The sequence below is a fragment of the Haliaeetus albicilla genome, chromosome 20, assembly GCF_947461875.1.
Source record: "Haliaeetus albicilla chromosome 20, bHalAlb1.1, whole genome shotgun sequence".
Classification (NCBI taxonomy): domain Eukaryota; kingdom Metazoa; phylum Chordata; class Aves; order Accipitriformes; family Accipitridae; genus Haliaeetus; species Haliaeetus albicilla.
The window spans coordinates 12,146,669-12,164,885 of record NC_091502.1 but is presented as its reverse complement, the minus strand read 5'-3'; positions in this window follow the sequence as shown (position 1 = coordinate 12,164,885).

The following is an 18,217-nucleotide window of genomic DNA, read 5'->3' as shown; positions in this document are numbered from 1 at the left end:
TTTCAAGGAAGGCCTAAATAGAATATGTATAAATAATGTGTTTGGGAACCAACTGTGTAAGCTTCATACACATCAATGGATAGCATATTCCCAAATGTTCTCTCCAATAAATATTGGCAAGACCTAACGAGTTTATTATATAAGAAAAGTTTCATTTGCATGTACTCATTTGTATTATGTTTACTTGTATCATATTGCTAAATATGTTAAGATCCTGCTGTAGTCATAACAAGGTAAAGCCTAGTTTTTGAGATGTCTTCAAGGTTTGTGGAATGTTCTCATATTGCCATTGGCTGTTACTTCATTGACTAAGTTTCCCATCAGCTTCAAAATAAAGAAAACAAGTTCTCATATTGCACAGAGAGGTTGTGGCCACCGAAAAATAATGTTTATATGAATATAGTAAAAAGGTTCATACCAAAAACTTCTTTTACACTTCCTGACTTGGCTGCTCTCACAGAGTTGGATGTGTTACATTTATGATCTTATAGCACTGAAAAGCATATTAGATGCTTTCCAAAATGCCTGAGTTCATGGTCTTTCTGATTCCAAGACAAAAAGGGTGGTTCAGCTATTTAGACCTGAGGATTTGAAATAATTCTGCATTGCTGTAAAAAGAACCAGTTGATGGAATCAAGTGATCGCGTATGAATTTAATTTTTCATATAAAACTTTTCTTAGATTTTATTATTGCAAAGATGTAAACTCAAGATCCAAATGTAGTCTCAAATACTCAAAAGACATATTTGCTTCTTCAAAAAGTTGCCTCAGAATATGTAGGCTTAAATCATACTTTTTAAACACTGGTGTGTTTGAGACTATTAAGAGAGAATCATACAAAACATTTATCCTGACTTGCAATTCCCAGACTACTTAATGCAGGAGCTCCTATGTTAACCCATTTTTGTCCTCATTGTAAATATTTTGTGATCTGAGGAAGAGGTAGGTTACTTAGTCAAGTGTCTGTGATGATCACAAACATTTTCCAACAAAATTTGCAGCACTACCCAAAATATGTACTGATGATGGTCCTCCTATTCTGCAATGCTCCAGCATATTCTTGTGTGTATGTATAACATTGCTATACATAGAGTCTTCCGCCTTCTTTTACCTGAATATTCATTGCTATCTATTAAAAGGCAGATCAAAGGAGGTCCTTCTTAGACAACTGAGCTCTGTCTTGCAAGGCTTCGATTCATTGTAGGAGAGCTGCCTAGGCTTTTCTACATCATTCATCAGAAGCATAGGAGGGATTCATCCTACCTGACTGTAGACATCCCTACTATTAACAGCTATAGCTGAGTTGGTCTCTCTAGTCTGTTCATAATGACTGGAGGGAAATGGTAATATGTGGTGTGCATCAGCTGGTCCATTCTAGGCGTCTACTCAGGATAAAATCCATCACAGAAACACTAGAGATGCTAATTTCTTCACTGATTATGAGAAGAGCTTAAGGCCACTACATATATGAATTCAAAATATTGGCATTTACTCAGACGACTTATTAGTCCCTCAGCATATATTGTCAGCAGAGAATTTGTGCTACTGCTTAGGGTGGAGCTTAGGGAGGTACTCAGTATGAACGTCTCCAGCACACAGGCAAACCTCCTACACAGCACATAACACTAGTCTTTCAGAGTAATAGATGGATTTGGTTTGACTGACAAAGAAGGCTGTGAGAAGGATATAGTTTGGAAGAGTGGTTAAGGAAAAGATGCTAATGTCATTTTTAGCTACATGTCTGAGAAAACTGTCACCTAGCCATACTTTTTGCTTGGCTTTATATATTCTTCAGTAACCCAAAATAAGGATAATCATATTTTTCAGAGTGCTGTGAGTTTCAGTTATCTAGTCTGAAATATCTAATTAATATATAGGTAAAAGCAGCCTGATATTTTGAAATATGCCAAGCACCTAAAGCTCCTTTACAATTCAATGGGACTTGTTAGCCAGAGTCTCTAATAGCCAAGCAAACGAGAGGTTTAAGAACTAATTTTAGGCACTGAAGGCAGACTCTGGGCCACAAGAATCTGTAGCATTTCTAAACTAATATATCTATCTCGGATGAGAGATACTAAGTGGCCATAATCAGAACTGATGCAGAAATCCAGGGGTTTCAGAGACACTTTGGCAGCTAACTAGCTTTTTCACAGTGGAAACTACTATTCGGCTATTTCAGCATGTAGGTGTCTAAGAGCAGAACTAAGAATCCATAAGAGCTTAACCATGGAACTGCAAAGGATGCAGTGCCTGTGGTATCCTACGGTAACGTACTTTCAAAAAATAAATCTAATAAATAATAACACTAACATGAAGTTTTACAAAAATAATTTAAGAGCTTTCCTGGACTAATACAAAACTTTAAAAAATGCAAACGATTAACATCTGTCTTTCACCTGCATTTTGCAGACCCATTGTCTTGCACAGAATCTAGACTAGAATCTTGCACAGGTCTAGAATACCGGTTTACTTAATAGATTACAAGTATCTCAATGCATCCCTCATAAGCATTGCTATAATAAAGGCTGAATCATAAACATGCATTTTATGAGCTTTTTTTATGAGCTTATATGAGAATTTTTGAATCCCATCTGACCAGTGTCCTATTCACAATGAGTACGATGTGCTTTAACATGCCCTCAGGGAGGTGTCTATTTATGGCTCATTAATAAGGGCTGTTTTCCAAAGAGCTATCTGTTACATAATTATAAAGAACACTAAAAAATGACCTCCCAGTTTCTGTGATGGGGTTGTTCAATGTTTTCTGATGGAATGAGAGCAGATGAAAGCATCTGCGCAGCCCTAGCTTCTTGCCTAATTAGACAGCTCTTGTATATTTGCTTTTTCTTAAACCATACAAACACATTTTTAAATTACATTATCTTATTTGTAGTCTGTTGGGTGTAAGGGTGAAATGCAAATTACGGTAGTTAATCATCTGTCTATCTACAGACAAGTAGCCTTTCTCCCTCTTTTGTGTGGCTGTGAGTGGCATGCTGGCTGTTGTCTGGGGACCTCAGGATGTAACTGTGCCTGACATATCATTAAGGGCAATAATATGCAGCAGGAACAGCAGCTGAGAGATGAAACTGCTTTCTTTTGACATCTGCATCACATCTGAGAAAAGAAGGAGGCATCACAGTCCTGAGGCTGGGCAGGAGGCTCAGCAAGCGGGGATGCATCTTACCGACCTTCACTGGCACAAAGCACATTCGGCAGCTGAAGCATCTACTGAAGCTTTGCTCTGAATCACTGCTCAAAATACCCAGGGCAGCCCTCCTGTCTCAACTATCTGTGTGACTTTGAGCAAGGTGCTGGTTTCCTTTGCTGGTCTGTGAAATAGCAATGACAATATATAATTATCCAGCCTACTGTGAAAGGGTAGTTCAGTTGTAACAGGCTTTGAGCTTCTGGAATAAAAGCTGCCTAGCAAACGCAAAATATTATGATGGCTTTAAAGTTGAATGGTATATCAAAACATGTAAGGGAAAGCGCCCTGCTGGAGACTGCATAGTGCCTCCACATACACATTTCTATTTGTGTTTTCCAGGAGACTTTTATTGCTTTAAAGTTCCTTGTACAGGTGTGAAGAACAACGGGGTGACCAGATCTTTTGTTATTTCTGCTAGTAGGTGATAGAATTACCCATAAAGGAGAAAGTGTCTCTTTTCTTTTCCCTAGTTTTCCTCCAATCTCACAGTGTAGTTCTTAGTAATGACAAATCAACATGAATACCACCATGTCGTGTTTTCCTTTTCAGTTCTGCAAAACAAATACTTAATATTATATTCTTCTCAGATCATCTCATAACATGTACTACACTGTTCCATAGTAAAACTTACTAAATAGCATTGCAAGCTGTGTTCTGAGTCATTACTATACATGTAGGAAAGGAGGCAGTTTTTTCATGCTTTTTATTAAACCTTCATATATAAATTAATGTATAAGGGCTTAATGGATGATTAATAGATATTTCAATAAATAATGAATTATTATAGACTTCATCAGTTCAGTAGTTTGCCAATTATCATAGTACTTATGTACATGATGTACTTATAACCATCTGGTACATGTACAGCTTAGACCTGTAGCATGCTCTTAATATCTATCAATCATTTTAAATCATTTATAAATGTAATATTTGAATGATGTGTGGGTTTTAGCATATGAAAAATAGAGATTCAGGTTTCTTAAAAGGAAAGAACCATTTAGTTCTTGGTTGTGTGTTCAATATACTCAGCATCTAATTTGATTTGTAGCTTCTCTTGGTTTATGACAACGTGATCTTTCCCTGACAGCATTCCTTTGACAGTGCCAATACTTGCAGTTGCTTGTTCATGTGTGAATACTATTTTATAAGTCTCTATATTCATATGCTGTCATTCTGCAGCAGTAAAATAAACCACCATCTTTTTCAGACATGGGTAGAATCGGATCAGAGTTTTTCTTTTCACAGGAAGATAAAGTAAAATGCTGAAGGATACTATTGCTGTGTTTTTGGAGCATTGTGAACTGAGCTGATGAGGAAGTAATTAAAGACAGGAAAAAACAATCCCACTGAATCTATGTCATACAAATTACAGGAATCAGAAAAGCTTTTCACATGTAGAAGCCTAATTTAAAAGCTCTGAGGGGAGAGGGGTAAAAAGAGGCTTTATTTGTGAGCAATGCACAAAATCAATGGATTAGGCTGAACAGGCAGTAGCTCCTGGAGCCTGGAAACTGTGATTCACCTCTATTGTGTAGCAAGTGTTTTGGGGAGTTAGATCCTCAAGTCCTTCCAGATTTGTTCACAGAATCTGAACAATAAAGAATTCTATTATGATTGCAAAATATGAAATATTTCCTACTTACATTTTCTTCAGGGATTAGAGGCCAGCACTGCACCCTTCCAGCCTGAACAGAAGGCAAAAAGGTGAGACTGACCCAGGTTTAAAAAGAAGGTCTCATTCCCTGCACACTGGAAGTAAGTAGAAAGGGATAGCGCTACTTATTAAAGACTGTGTTAAATTCTTCCCTTCAACATGATCTGTAGGGACATACACGTGATTTGCTGTGAGGCAAAGTCAGGCAGCTGCCTCTGAAAGTGAATATTGCCCAACCTGTTCTTAGGCCCAGACAGACTCACACCACCAGAGCTTACTGCTGCTGAGAATGGCACACGTCTCACACAAGGCTTTGCAGAGTCCTCCACAGCCACAGACAGGACTAATGCAGCACTGGCTAACACTCGGGGTTTGCGTTAACTCAGGAGATTGAGAGAGGGAGCAGGTGGGGATGGAAATGGCTTTCAGCATTTTTCACTGTAGCTGGGCTATGTGTAGGAGTTCACTTCTCCCTAAGAGCTTCCACAGGGAAATACCTGTTGCAAAGACACCACAAGGCCTGCTGCTTCCAGGGTAAAGATAAAGGAAGCTCCAGTATAATGGGAAGTGCAAAACTTTAGCAGATGCCTCTCCCCTTCCCTTTGTCCACTACAGATGATTGTGGATTAAACAGTAATGAAAAAATGTTCATAGGCACAGGACCTTAATTGACCTGTTAGTAGGGTCCGCTATATGCTTTTTGCTCTTCACGCTCTCATTAGGGACTGTTGTTCTTGTCAGTCCCACTGTTAAGACACAATTGTATAAGAGTATGTGAGAGACTGAAAGAGTTAATGTCTCAAACATTGTGGTGGGGCAAGTTCTGCTTAAAGACAAACCCTGCACAGCAAGGAACCCAGGTGAAAAGCCCCTCAGCTCAGACACCAGCAACAGGAGGGGGAGGGCGTGCTGGAGGGTGCGCAGCTCCCTGTTCTGATAAGCTGTTCTGATACAAAGATCAAACAATGGCCATGTCTGCAGGGAAGGAGAAGTTACTCCCCAAAGGACCCCCAAGCCCAAAGGCTCACAAACTGCTCATTAACCTGACGAGTTTGGGTGCCTGCCCGAAGGAGGGGCAAGGATGATAAAAGGACACAAACTGAAGCCCTGGGTGCACAAGCCCACCGGGACTGGACCCCTTGGCTGACTGGACCCCTCGGCTGACTGAACCAACGCTGGACCCAGGACCCATGAAATCTTTTTTTCTTCCTTTTTCTCTCTCTGTCTTCTTCTCTCTTTCCTTTTCCTTTTCCATAATCCCTACACCTCATCCGTTTCAAGATATAAACCGTTGACCAAGTCTGAGACTAAGAGTGCATCTGGCCGCCCCTGGGCCCTTCTCTGAGGAGGAGTCTGGAAAGCAAGGGGGTCTGCTCTGAACCTCGTGACTCAACGGGAGGGATCTCCTTATTCCCTGAATTGATGTATATGGTTACACAATTTACAGAAGTAGTCTTATGCCAGTTCCTGTTGTGAGAAACCCTGCCACCTACTACCACGCTTCCCCAGTTCAGTTTGCTTCTGTCATGAATAAAATCTTTCACTGATCGTTTGGTGTCATTTCACCTTAATTTAGCCCGAGGGAATTTTGAATTAAACAGGACTCCCTGGTCTGTCCAGTCTGGGTCCTGACAGAATAATGAATGCAAAGGAGAGAACAAAGCTCCTGACCATCACCAAACTAACACAATCAATGAAAAGCTGGTGAGCAAAATATTTTGTGAAAGATGATATTGAATGCATTAATTTTGTTAAAGGGGCAATAAGATACAAATTTTTGGAAAGAAGTGCAAAGCCAGGTGTACATGAGGTGATTCCAGCTGAGAGAAGCCAAGGCACAAAATGCCACACTGTCATGCCAAAATACCCATATAGCATCAAAATCATGTAGCTGAAGAAGTGCAGAAGTGAATGCAGGTGTGATGTTGAATGGGGCACTGTGCCACAGCACAGCATTGCGCCAGACTGGGAGGATGGAGGTGGACAACACTGCTGCTGCTGCTGTCCCCTCCAGCAGAGCCAGAGTGGGGGTAGCAGAGGCAGCCAACCATGGGAGGAACAGATTACTTCAGTTCACAGTTTCATCAGGGCCTCAGTGCATGGACAGGCCCCTAGGCATCTCCAGTTTCAAGATTTGTAAAAGCACAAAGGTATAAAGTAAATTGATGTCTAGAGGTGAACACCACTAAGTATTCTTACAGTGATTAGTGGGAGGATCTCAATACCAGGGAAACTTGTCACCTTTCAGAAACAGCAAGATGGTATTTTTATGCTCAGATTTTTTCTTGAACAACCAAATAGCAAAATCTAAGACCAATCAAATAGCAAAACCTAACACCCATTAACTCAGTACAACATCACAAATAAGTACCTGTTTACAATCCTAGTCCAACAAGTCATTTTCCTGCTTGTTTTAAAGTTTCCATTCTGCCTGTACATGTGATATTTAGGAAATAAACTTGATAGGATAATGTTGTGAACTCAAGTCTGTTTAACCCAGGATACCCTATACATGCTAAATAATACTAATTATAAACTAGCTGTACTCTACAAGATCATTGATCCATCCAAGAGTACTGAGGGAACTGGCAGAGGTCCTTGCCAAGCCACTCTCTATCATCTATCAGCGATCCTGGTCAACAGGGGAGGTCCCAGAGGACTGGAGGCTTGCCAATGTGACCCCCATTTATAAGAAGGGTCGGAGGGAGGATCCGGGGAACTACAGGCCTGTCAGCCTGACCTCGGTACCGGGGAAGATTATGGAACAGTTTGTCTTGAGAGCACTCACATGGCAAGTCCAGGATAAGAAGGGTATCAGGCCGAGTCAGCATGGGTTTACGAAAGGCAAGTCCTGTTTGACCAACCTGATCTCCTTCTATGACCAGGTGACCCAGCTAGTGGGTGAGGGAAAGGCTGTGGATGTTATCTTCCTTGACTTCAGCAAGGCCTTTGACACTGTCTCTCATGGCATACTCCTTGAGAAGCTGGCGTCTCTTGGCTTGGACAAGTGTACTCTTCACTGGGTGAAAAACTGGCTGGCTGGATGAGCCCAGAGGGTTGTAGTGAATGGGGTGAAATCCAGTTGGCGGCGGGTCACAAGTGGTGTTCCTCAGGGCTTGGTGTTGGACCCTGTTCTGTTTAATATATTTATCGATGATTTGGATGAGGGGATTGAGTGCACCCTCAGCAAGTTTGCAGACGACACCGAGTTGGGAGGCAGGGTCGATCTGCTTGAGGGTAGGGAGGCTCTACAAAGAGATCTGGACAGGCTGGATCGATGGGCTGAGGCCAATCATATGAAGTTCAATAAGGCCAAGTGCCGGGTCCTGCACTTCGGTCACAACAACCCCATGCAGCACTACAGGCTTGGGGAAGAGTGGCTGGAAAGCTGCCTGGTGGAAAAGGACCTGGGGATGCTGGTTGACAGCCGGCTGAATATGAGCCAGCAGTGTGCCCAGGTGGCCAAGAAGGCCAATAGCATCCTGGCCTGTATCAGAAATAGTGTGGCCAGCAGGAGCAGGGAGGTGATTATTCCCCTGTACTCGGCACTGGTGAGGATGCACCTCAAGTCCTGTGTTCAGTTTTGGGCCCCTCACTACAAGAAAGACATTGAAGTGCTGGAGCATTTTCAGAGGAGGGCAACCAAGTTGGTGAGGGGCCTGGAGCACAAGTCTTATGAGGAGCGGCTGAGGGAGCTGGGGCTGTTTAGCCTGGAGAAAAGGAGGCTGAGGGGAGACCTTATCACTCTTTACAACTACCTGAAAGGAGGTTGTACTGAGGTGGGTGCTGGTCTCTTCTGTCAGGTGGCTGGAGACAGGACGAGAGGAAATGGCCTCAAGTTGAGGCAAGGGAGATTTAGGTTAGATATTAGGTAAAATTTTTTTACTGAGAGGGTTGTCAGACATTGGAATGGGCTGCCCAGGGAAGTGATTGAGTCACCATCCCTGGAGGTATTGAAAAAGCACATAGAGGGGGTACTCCATAACATGGTTTAGTGGGGATGGATGATGGTTGAGCTCAATGATCTTGAAGGTCTTTTCCAACCTAAATGATTCTGTGATTCTATGATTCTACCTACAAGTATAATTTTCCATTGCAATTTGTGCATTTGGACTCCCATAGATCCCTGATCTGGGGATGATCTGGGAACCTTGTGGTATTGTGGCACGACCCATTAAGTAAGTCAAGATCAAGCCTGAGGATAGTCCATTTAAAGGATGAAGTTCTTTCTATCTCTTACAGGGGTCCTAGTTAATTAACTTACATTAGATTCTAAATTCACAGATATCTAAAAACAAGTGATGGACTCTCAGCACATGTAAAAAAAAAAAAAACAGAGGGCCTTTTCCTAATGAAGGTTACATATGGCTACAAAATTTCTTGCTACTTTTGCTATAAGCAGGAAGAAAAGCAGGCAGCAGTTATTTCTTTCTGTCCTGCAACAAGGGCAGGAGAAAGCATGTGGTAAAAGGGTTTATTTATATAGTCCACGTAGAAAGGACTGACTTGTAGTCTACCACCACTGTCAGAGGTGGGCACTGAGAAAGTCCACAAAGTGTAGCATACCATTGCTATTGGAATTGCTGTTATTGCAGTAACTTCAAAGAATACCTGCCATATATCAACACCGCACAGTGCCAGGCTCTGTACTAACACAGGCCAAAGGATGATTCTTCCAACAGAGTTTTACCATTGAAAAGCAGAATAAAATATTCTTTGTGCTAACACTTGCTGATCCATGCTGAGCTAAATCATAATACGTGAGTGCATCTGAGACAAGCCAATCTCTTCAGCAATGTGAATACTAGCTGAATCTTAATTTTTAATTTATCTTTGCTCACTGCTCTTCCAGCTCATGTGGCTGTCAGTGAGCTGCAAGGCCATTTCTGCATGCTACTTCTGGACCTATCTATTCTCAGTCATCTGCACTTTCTTCCATTTTGTTTGTTTCTCTTTTTAATATGTCCTCCTGATCACTCCCCATTCTCCCAGATGAGTTTCACTCTCTCCATTGATATAGTTTCTCCAGCAGCTGGGTGTTTCTGGCATCTGGAAATTGGCAAAAGGAGAGCCTTTAAAAATGTGATGTAGTTGCCTCTAACATCATAAAGAATTGTCAACTCTGAAGGCCTTTTTTCAAGATGATCAGTGTTGAGGGAATTTATACTGCATGCAATTAACTGGGTATGTTTTATGGAGCTAAGACTGGGCACCCAAAACAAGTGCATTAACAGCGATTCTGCTTCCACTGAAATGGGCACATCTAGTGCTCAGAATTTTATTTACCTAGGAAAAGAACAGGTGTGTAGAAGGACATGAAATGCCAGTGATGTAAAATATGGAGAAAAACATTCTGAGTTTGGTTCAGGGGTAACATAACAGTAAACAAAAACAGGTAAACAGAATAGTTTGTGCACACAAAATATATTGCTTCAAATTAATAGCATAGTGCAGACACAGCTGACAATGAGCACAGCCATGTATTTATCTTTGTCATAACTGTGCATTGAGTATTAAATTAAGTCAAAAAACCAAAACAAGTTGGGGACGTAGAAAGTTGTGTCTAAGTCATCAGCACAGGAGTGCTGGTGTAGAGCCAGAGTAACACAGTAAGAACTAGGAGCTGTGATTAAATCAATTGCCCTGAGCTGCTGCAGTTCTCAGAGAGAAAATAATTTATTACTTTTGTGTGGGTCTCTGAGTAAAGTCAAAGAAATGCAGTGGACTAGTAAGTGAAGAAGCTCTGATGCAGCAAAATTGTAGCCTGATCCTGTAGTGTTAATCAGAAAAAAATAATTATAAAGTCTCCCAAGTACTGAAAGATACCAAAAGAAACAATATCTGATTCTCCTATTTGTTTTCCCTGTTCATTTATGCTCATATTCATGTTTACTTTACATATAAACAGAGATAAGGTCAAGATAGTCTTCTCAGGTCATGGGCAGTCCTTCCTTACCTCCATTAATATAAGCATAATCTAGACCTCTGATGGCAGCAAGGAATAAACTGTCTGGGGAAGAATGATAAAACACAAAGAAAAACTTTGTGATTTTCCCAAGGTGGAACTAGATTTCATCTGTGAAGAGCTGTTCTCTTGACGTAATGTGGTCAGCTGCTTTCATCTGTGGATTAAGCTAACTAGAGGTCAGGGGACAGAGGTCAGGATTCAAAATGCTGACAGTGAAAGAAATTAATTTTCTCCCTCATGCTTCAGAAATGAACTGGAATGCCTTCAAAAACCTGACCAAAGTGGGCAGGATCCTTACTGGCTCAAGTGCAGTAAGGAAGCTTCAGCATGGGTGGTTGTGGGGAAATGAACCAAACATGGTACAGGAACCAAATGCCCTCCTGTTGTTCAGAAGTAAATGAAGTTTTGAGGCTTTGTTCTGTAAAAGCAAAATAAGCTGGGAAATGTAAGGGGCTTTCTCAGCCTAGATCTGGTAACAAACAAAGAATTGGGCAGGTATGAACAAATTGTGTTGACAGCTAGGTGCATGGAAGTCAGCTCCAGGTGTCCAAAGCATCTTGTTTCAGGTAACCTCAGTTTTCTTTGGAGTCACTGTAGAGACAGAGAGGGAGGACAATTCAAAAGACCACAAACAGCTCTCTGGATGCACTTATCTTCTTCCACTGACTATAAAGAAGCTCAGACAACCAGCTTGGACTAGACACCCAACTCAAGATGCACGAGATTAGCTAAGTCCTATCTTTAGTAACACAAAGAATGCCAGAATCTTGCCAGTCAAACAGGTATCATAATTTGTCATCAAAATACAAGTACGGGCAGAATGGGCTTTTCTGACTTGCTGTATTGTTTGTAGAAATGATCCCACCCATAGTTACACAGGAATATATCCCAGGGTGAGCCAGGCAGGTAAACAAGAAAGGTAGTTTGCAGTATACTGGGAGTGTTCAGTACCTAACCCTGACTAGTGTAAACTGATTATGTAGGAGATTTAACTGAAAAAAAACCCTGAATTTGAGGTAGGTTTTGGAGCACAACACAGAGGACAATATTATGCCAGGGTATGAAGTATGTCTGAAGATTAAATGTGGTGTATTCATTCACTGAAGAGTAAAGTTCTATTTAGAGATTGTACTTTGAGAAGTGCATTAGCCTGAATGAGGCAGAACTGTCTTCACTTGCAAGCTACACACTGCTCAAACTCCTTGCAATCACCTGCATGCTTGCACTCTTCTCACACTGTGAGTTGCTCAGACTTCTGAGCTGGGGACATGCTGCAGGGTCCTCAGGTGTACTCTGAGGTGAATTGTCCTGCTTTGAATCATAAAAGCTTTCACAAGCCCTAAGCAGGAGTGTTCTCGAACAACTCAAAGACAGAAATGTTTTTTTCACCACTGTTTCCATCACAACCAACAGCACATCCAGGTATCAGCAGCAAGGCAAACTGTGTACCAGTAGCAGAATTTAAATTCAGAGTTTATAATGAAGTGAAGGGAGTGTTGACAGCAGCTCAAGGTCCTCAAATTTTGCAGTGTATCCAGCTCCATGTAACCTGCCATCTTTATGTATGAGGTGCCTGACTGAAGTTAGGATGGTTGTGAATGCCCCTGTGCTCACCAGAGGGTCAGGGGCACTCACCAGAGCAGGGGGGCCACACCAGGCTTGCAGCTATCATCAGGACCTTGAGGATTTCTGTGAGAGTGGATGAAGGACAAGCTAGCTCTCAATGTCAGCCTGGAGTGAGACAGGTCTGCCAATTCAGAAGCAGGTTTCCACAGCCACCTGGAAGCCGATCTGCTCAGGCTCCTACAAGGTGGTTGGTGTTCAACATTAGTGAGTCAGTGCTGTCTTGAGCAGGGATGGTAATGCCATTGTGCTTATAGTTTACCAGAGCTGGTGGAAATTGCTAATTTCTGGAAAAGGAGATCTGAAAAACAGATCCTAAATATAAAATCTGTTTTCACATGAGCAGCTTTTCCACAAGGCCCACAGTACACCCTCTTCACATTCCCTGCACATCACAGAATAGCCTATGCATTTGTTCCTCCATTTTAAATTGTGAGCTTCTGATACCTACTTTCTATACTTTGTAAAACACTTTAAGCTCTATGGATTAAATATGCTAGCTAAGATCCAGGTATTATTATCCTCACTGTTACTCTTTAATCCCCCAAGAGGTTTGCTGAAATGACTCAGTAGATTACTTTTGAATGTTTCTGACTTAATTTTCCTGTGTAATGCACATGTCAATAGGCAGGTGCCAGATGTTGACTGCAATATTTGTATGATCAAAATTAGCAACCATTGTGCATTATTTGGTTCGTCCCCACCTTGAATGTATAAATCAGAAGCTGAGTGGTGAGCCCTGGTTGCCATGATCCCCGACATGGGAAGAACAAGCGTAGCAAAGATTTACTTAGGAGTCCAACACCTAATTAAATGAGGGGCTGGAGAGAGGAAGAACAAAACAGCTATGGGGGTGAAAATGAAGAAAGAGTTTTACAAGTTTGCCCATGCTCCAGGGAATAGCTCTATTTCAAAACATAAAAAGGATGCTTTGGCTTACAAACATATGACATGCTGGTTCAATTTAGAGGCATTAAATCTGCAAAAATTAAGTAAATATTCTGGCAGCTTTATTAAGCATTCTGCTTTCCCTAGAAAGGCAAATCCTAGACTGGACTCAGTTCAGAGACAGGTTCTCAGGCTTTACCAAAGGCACAAAATGTAGCAATTATATTACCCAATCGATGGAGCTGCCATCCCTTCCCTTGGGAGGCTTTTCACAGTTTGGTAGACCTCACTACAAGGAAAATCGCACTAAAACTTCAGGTTGAGATTCAGACTATTTTTCCCTTTTTTTTTGGTCTCTCCCTCACCCTCCAAATTAATGCAAAATGTTCTTACAATCATCAGCACTGAGGTACAGTCTCTTGCACTTCTGACAGTTGTCTTTTTCTTGATTTTTGAGCCTTTTGGGTTAAATTATAATAATTTCTAATGCATTTCCTTTGACAGAATCGATCAGGCCCTTAGCTGCTGCGGTGACCAGCTATTATTGCCAGCCAGGAAACCCCTTCACCTTCAGTACAGCATGTGAACTCTTCTGTGCAATGCAAGGAGACATATAGGCATGTAAAGAGGGAATTTTCAGAGAAAACACCGAGTTAAACATTATATTCCTAATAGGAGAAGACCTCTCATGAATCCCTACCATTTAAAAGTAGTAGATACCCAGCTGCACTTGGCATTCCCAGTCAATGCATTCTCTTTGGCTGCTGGAGCTTGATCCGGGTCAACCCTTTACCATGAAGGACCTCAAAGGCTATTGCCCATGTGACTCATAGATGCAGCCTGTGCCCTCCCTCCTTTCCCATCATCTCTGCTTGGGCATACTTTAATAATCTATGGCTTGCTCTTTGCCTAGGGGCAAACGGGGTCAGTAGCCGGGCATTGAGCCTGCGATGTGAGCTCTGAGCAGCTCAGCAGGGACAAATCATTGGTGGGTTGAACTGCACAGACATGAACATAAGCACCTAATGGGCGTTGCTGTCTGTTTAGGCTCTAGGCTACTATAAAGTTAAGCTGTAGCTGGGCAGAGGATTGGATTTGATAACTGAAATGGTGCTTAGACAGTCCAACGTGTCTCCAGAGACCTGAAACCTATATCTGCCATCTCATGGGTGTCTGGTTTCCCAGACCTGAGACAAACTTTTCTAGAGCAGAAAGAAAAATATGTCATTTGAGGGAGAAGGGGGATTTACATTGATGCAAGAAATTGAAACGACCTCTTTTTTTTTCTTTTTTTTTTTTTTCCAAAAATACTGTAACACAATAGCCAAGTAGGTGCTACAAAGAACTTTGGTGGTGGTGTGAAGATTGCATGACTCTACATGTTACAGGTTTATTCTTGGACCTGAGGTGGGTTCTGCAGCAAAGCAGCACTGCCTGTGGCCTAGTAGTGACACATGGCTGCCATGAAACCAGTGGGAAAAAGCCAGTGACCCCAGAAGGTGAGCAGCCTTGAACATGGGAACCAGTGAGCAGGATCAGGTCTGCTGGCTGTCCTGTTTGCTGCTGAATCTCTGACAATGCTGAGTTACAGGTGCTTTGGAAGAATATTCTAAGTGTAAAATACTCAAATTCCTAGAGCAGTATCTTGTAGCCAAGACATTAAGTCATTGCCTTTTGTCCTTAACCATGGTTTTAAATTTTTAGATACATTTATCTCATTATATGAGATATTACATGGGTTCTTCAGACACAGAAAAGCCATGTCCTCAGCCTTGGAGACAACACAATTTCACATTTCAGCCTCTTTTTCACTGGGATTCAGGTGATACTTTGTGTACTCTTTGGAAGGTAATACATTTTTTTATGGTCCAGACTACAGTTTTGTCTTATGCCTTTTGAGCCAAACAACTTTTGCCTTCCAAACCCCAATAACTCATCACCAAAACCCACAGGATACCCAGAGTGCTGTGAAGTTTGCTTCTTTCCATTAGCATTTAGCATGTGAGTTGGAATGTGAAATACAGAGGGTGCAGAGCCCCAAGCCAGCCTGGCACAGTTGCTGAAATGCATGCCAAGTGCATCAATGCATGTCAACCTGTGCCAGGTTTTGCACAGGTCCTGACGCAGGTTTGGAAGTAATGCAGCCTCGGTCCTGGTCACCGCCTTCCTCCCAGGGGAATTCAGTGCATGCTTGTGAAATGGAGGGCATGTCGCTGTCTGGGAGGCTGTGAGAACACAGCAATGGACACAGCTGTTTTCCTCATTCTGTGTGCAGAATTTTTTCCTCTCTTGTTTACAGTGCTATAAATTGCTTGGTAGTTGGGCCTTTGTTCTGGGCACAGCTCAGCCTTGAGCTGGGTTTGCTTGTTTGTTTCCGTTGCTGCTCCGTTTCCTCTGCCTGCCTCCCAGCGTGACTAACACCGTCTGTGCTGCTTCCGTTGTCTCCACAGCTTCCCCTCCATGCTCTGCCACGGACACGGGCAACTGCCGTGCTGCTCCTCCGTGTACTGCCACAGAGCGACCTGCTCAGCATGGAGCAGCGTGGGAAAGTGTGCTAACAGCAACTGAAAGGTGATTGCTTCATAGAATCATAGAGTCACAGAATCGTTTAGGTTGGAAAAGACCTTTAAGATCATCGAGTCCAACCGTAAACCTAGCAGTGCCAAGTCCACCACCAAACCATGTCCCTAAGCACCACACCTACAGTCTTTTAAATACCTCCGGGGATGGTGACTCAACCACTTCCCTGAGCAACAGACCTTTAGTTTTAGTTAAGCAAATGAAAGCTTTGCTAGGCTTTCCTTTTTTTCTCTCACACTTATATGAGCAAAGCAAGATGCATGGGTGATGAAGAGAAAGAGATCTTGTTAACTGATGTCGTGGTTTAACTCAGCTGGCAACTAAGCACCACACAGCCGCTCGCTCAACTCCCCCACAGCCCCCGCCCCAGTGGGGTGGGGGCAAGAATCAGAAAAGTGAGAAAACTCGTGGGCTGAGATAAAGACAGTTTAATAAGTAAAGCAAAAGCCATGCGCACAAGCAAAGCAAAACAAGGAATTAATTCCCCACTTCCCACGGGCAGGCAGGTGTTCAGCCATCTCCAGGAAAGCAGGGCTCCATCACATGTAACAGTTACTTGGGAAGACAAACACCATCACTCTGAACATCCTCCCCTTCCTCCTTCTTCTCCCCAGCTTTATATGCTGACCATGACATCCTACGGTCTGGAATATCCCTTGGGTCAGTCGGGGTCAGCTGTCCCAGCTGTGTCCCCTCCCAGCTCCTTGTGCCCCCCCAGCCTGCTCGCTGGTGGGGTGAGAAGCAGCAAAGCCCTTGGCTCTGTGTAAGCACTGCTCAGCAGTAACGAAAACATCCCTGTGTTATCAACACTGTTTTCAGCACAAATCCAGTACATAGCCCCATACTAGCTACTATGAAGAAATTCAACTCTATCGCAGCCAAAATCAGAACACCGGGGGTAATTTCTGATTAATTACTATAAGTCTGGGAGCTGTAAAGTGGCAGCTGTCTTCATTTGATCATTCATATTCCTTCGAACCAGACACACGTTTTCCTTCTTTTATTTTGTCTTATATTTTGCTGGTCCGGGCCAAGCTTTTTGCTCTGCTATAATTGATATGATATATCTTCTTAAATGACAGCTCACTTTATCATTTCAAGCCTGCTAAGGCTCCTTGAAGCCCAGCTTGGCGCAGGGACCTCCGTCGCAGCGGTCCAGACCCTGCAGTGCCTTTGCTGCCTCTGCAGCTGCTGGCAGTCCCTGAGCTTAACTTCTGATTCATGCATTTTCACTGCTTCTCAGAAAGTGTAGGCTTCCCCTTAGCACAGGAATGGCTTCATGCACTAAAGGTTGTCCATGCACTGCAAGCATGGACCTTCTGAGCTGACTGGCTTGAGCAAAAGGGGTTGAATTATTTCCCTTGTTTACTACTGCTTGTATTTCATGTCTTTTGCAAGTTAAAGTAAAAATAAACTTGAACCAAGTTCCACTGAGGTCAGTGAATGGATTCCTGCAGATTTCAGTGGATGTTGGACAGTGGCCCTGAAACCTACAGCTCCTCAGGGTACTCACCTTGACCGGCTTTGCACCTCAAGTTATCCCACTGACTTCAGGCAAGTATTTAAAAGCTTTGCTGAATCCATTCTGCGTTCACAGAGACCATGCTTCAAAGCTTTTGTGACAACAGAGCAATGACAGCTCAAAATGCAGACAAGCAATGGGAAAAGCAAGAGTTTTGTTCTTCAACAACAATGATTCAACAGAATCAAAATAAATCTGCAAGTGGATTTAATGCAAGTTTTGCCAAGCTTAGTGCATGTTTTGCCATGTACAGGTTTTGCCAAAAAGGCATTGTTCAAGGAATTTTTCTCTGTTTTGCTTATTGCTCTGATATAAATTAAAATGCTGATAGCAGTATTTTTCACTCTGGACTGTTCCCTGTATCCTCACAAGGATGGACAACATAGTGCTGGTGGAGTGAGTGTTCCCATGGCTTGGGACGCCAGCTGGGACTCAAAGGACCTGGGTCACTTTACAGCTTCCTCATGGACATCTAAGTGGCCTATGTCAGCTACTGCACCTCATTTATAAAATATGGATAGCAGTGCCTCTATGTTTAGAAAATGCTGTCAGGATAAAGCCTTTTAATGATGATGAGACACCACAGGCATGATAGTGATTGAAAGCACATACGTAGATAGATGTAACCTGTTGAGAGACTCAGATTGGGAATTGGTCTTGACAAAAATAAATGGGGAGAATCTGAATACATACAATGGTTTTCTGCTGAATTACACTGTAACAAATCTGATATTACACACATCACCTCAACACACAGATGTATATGTTGTG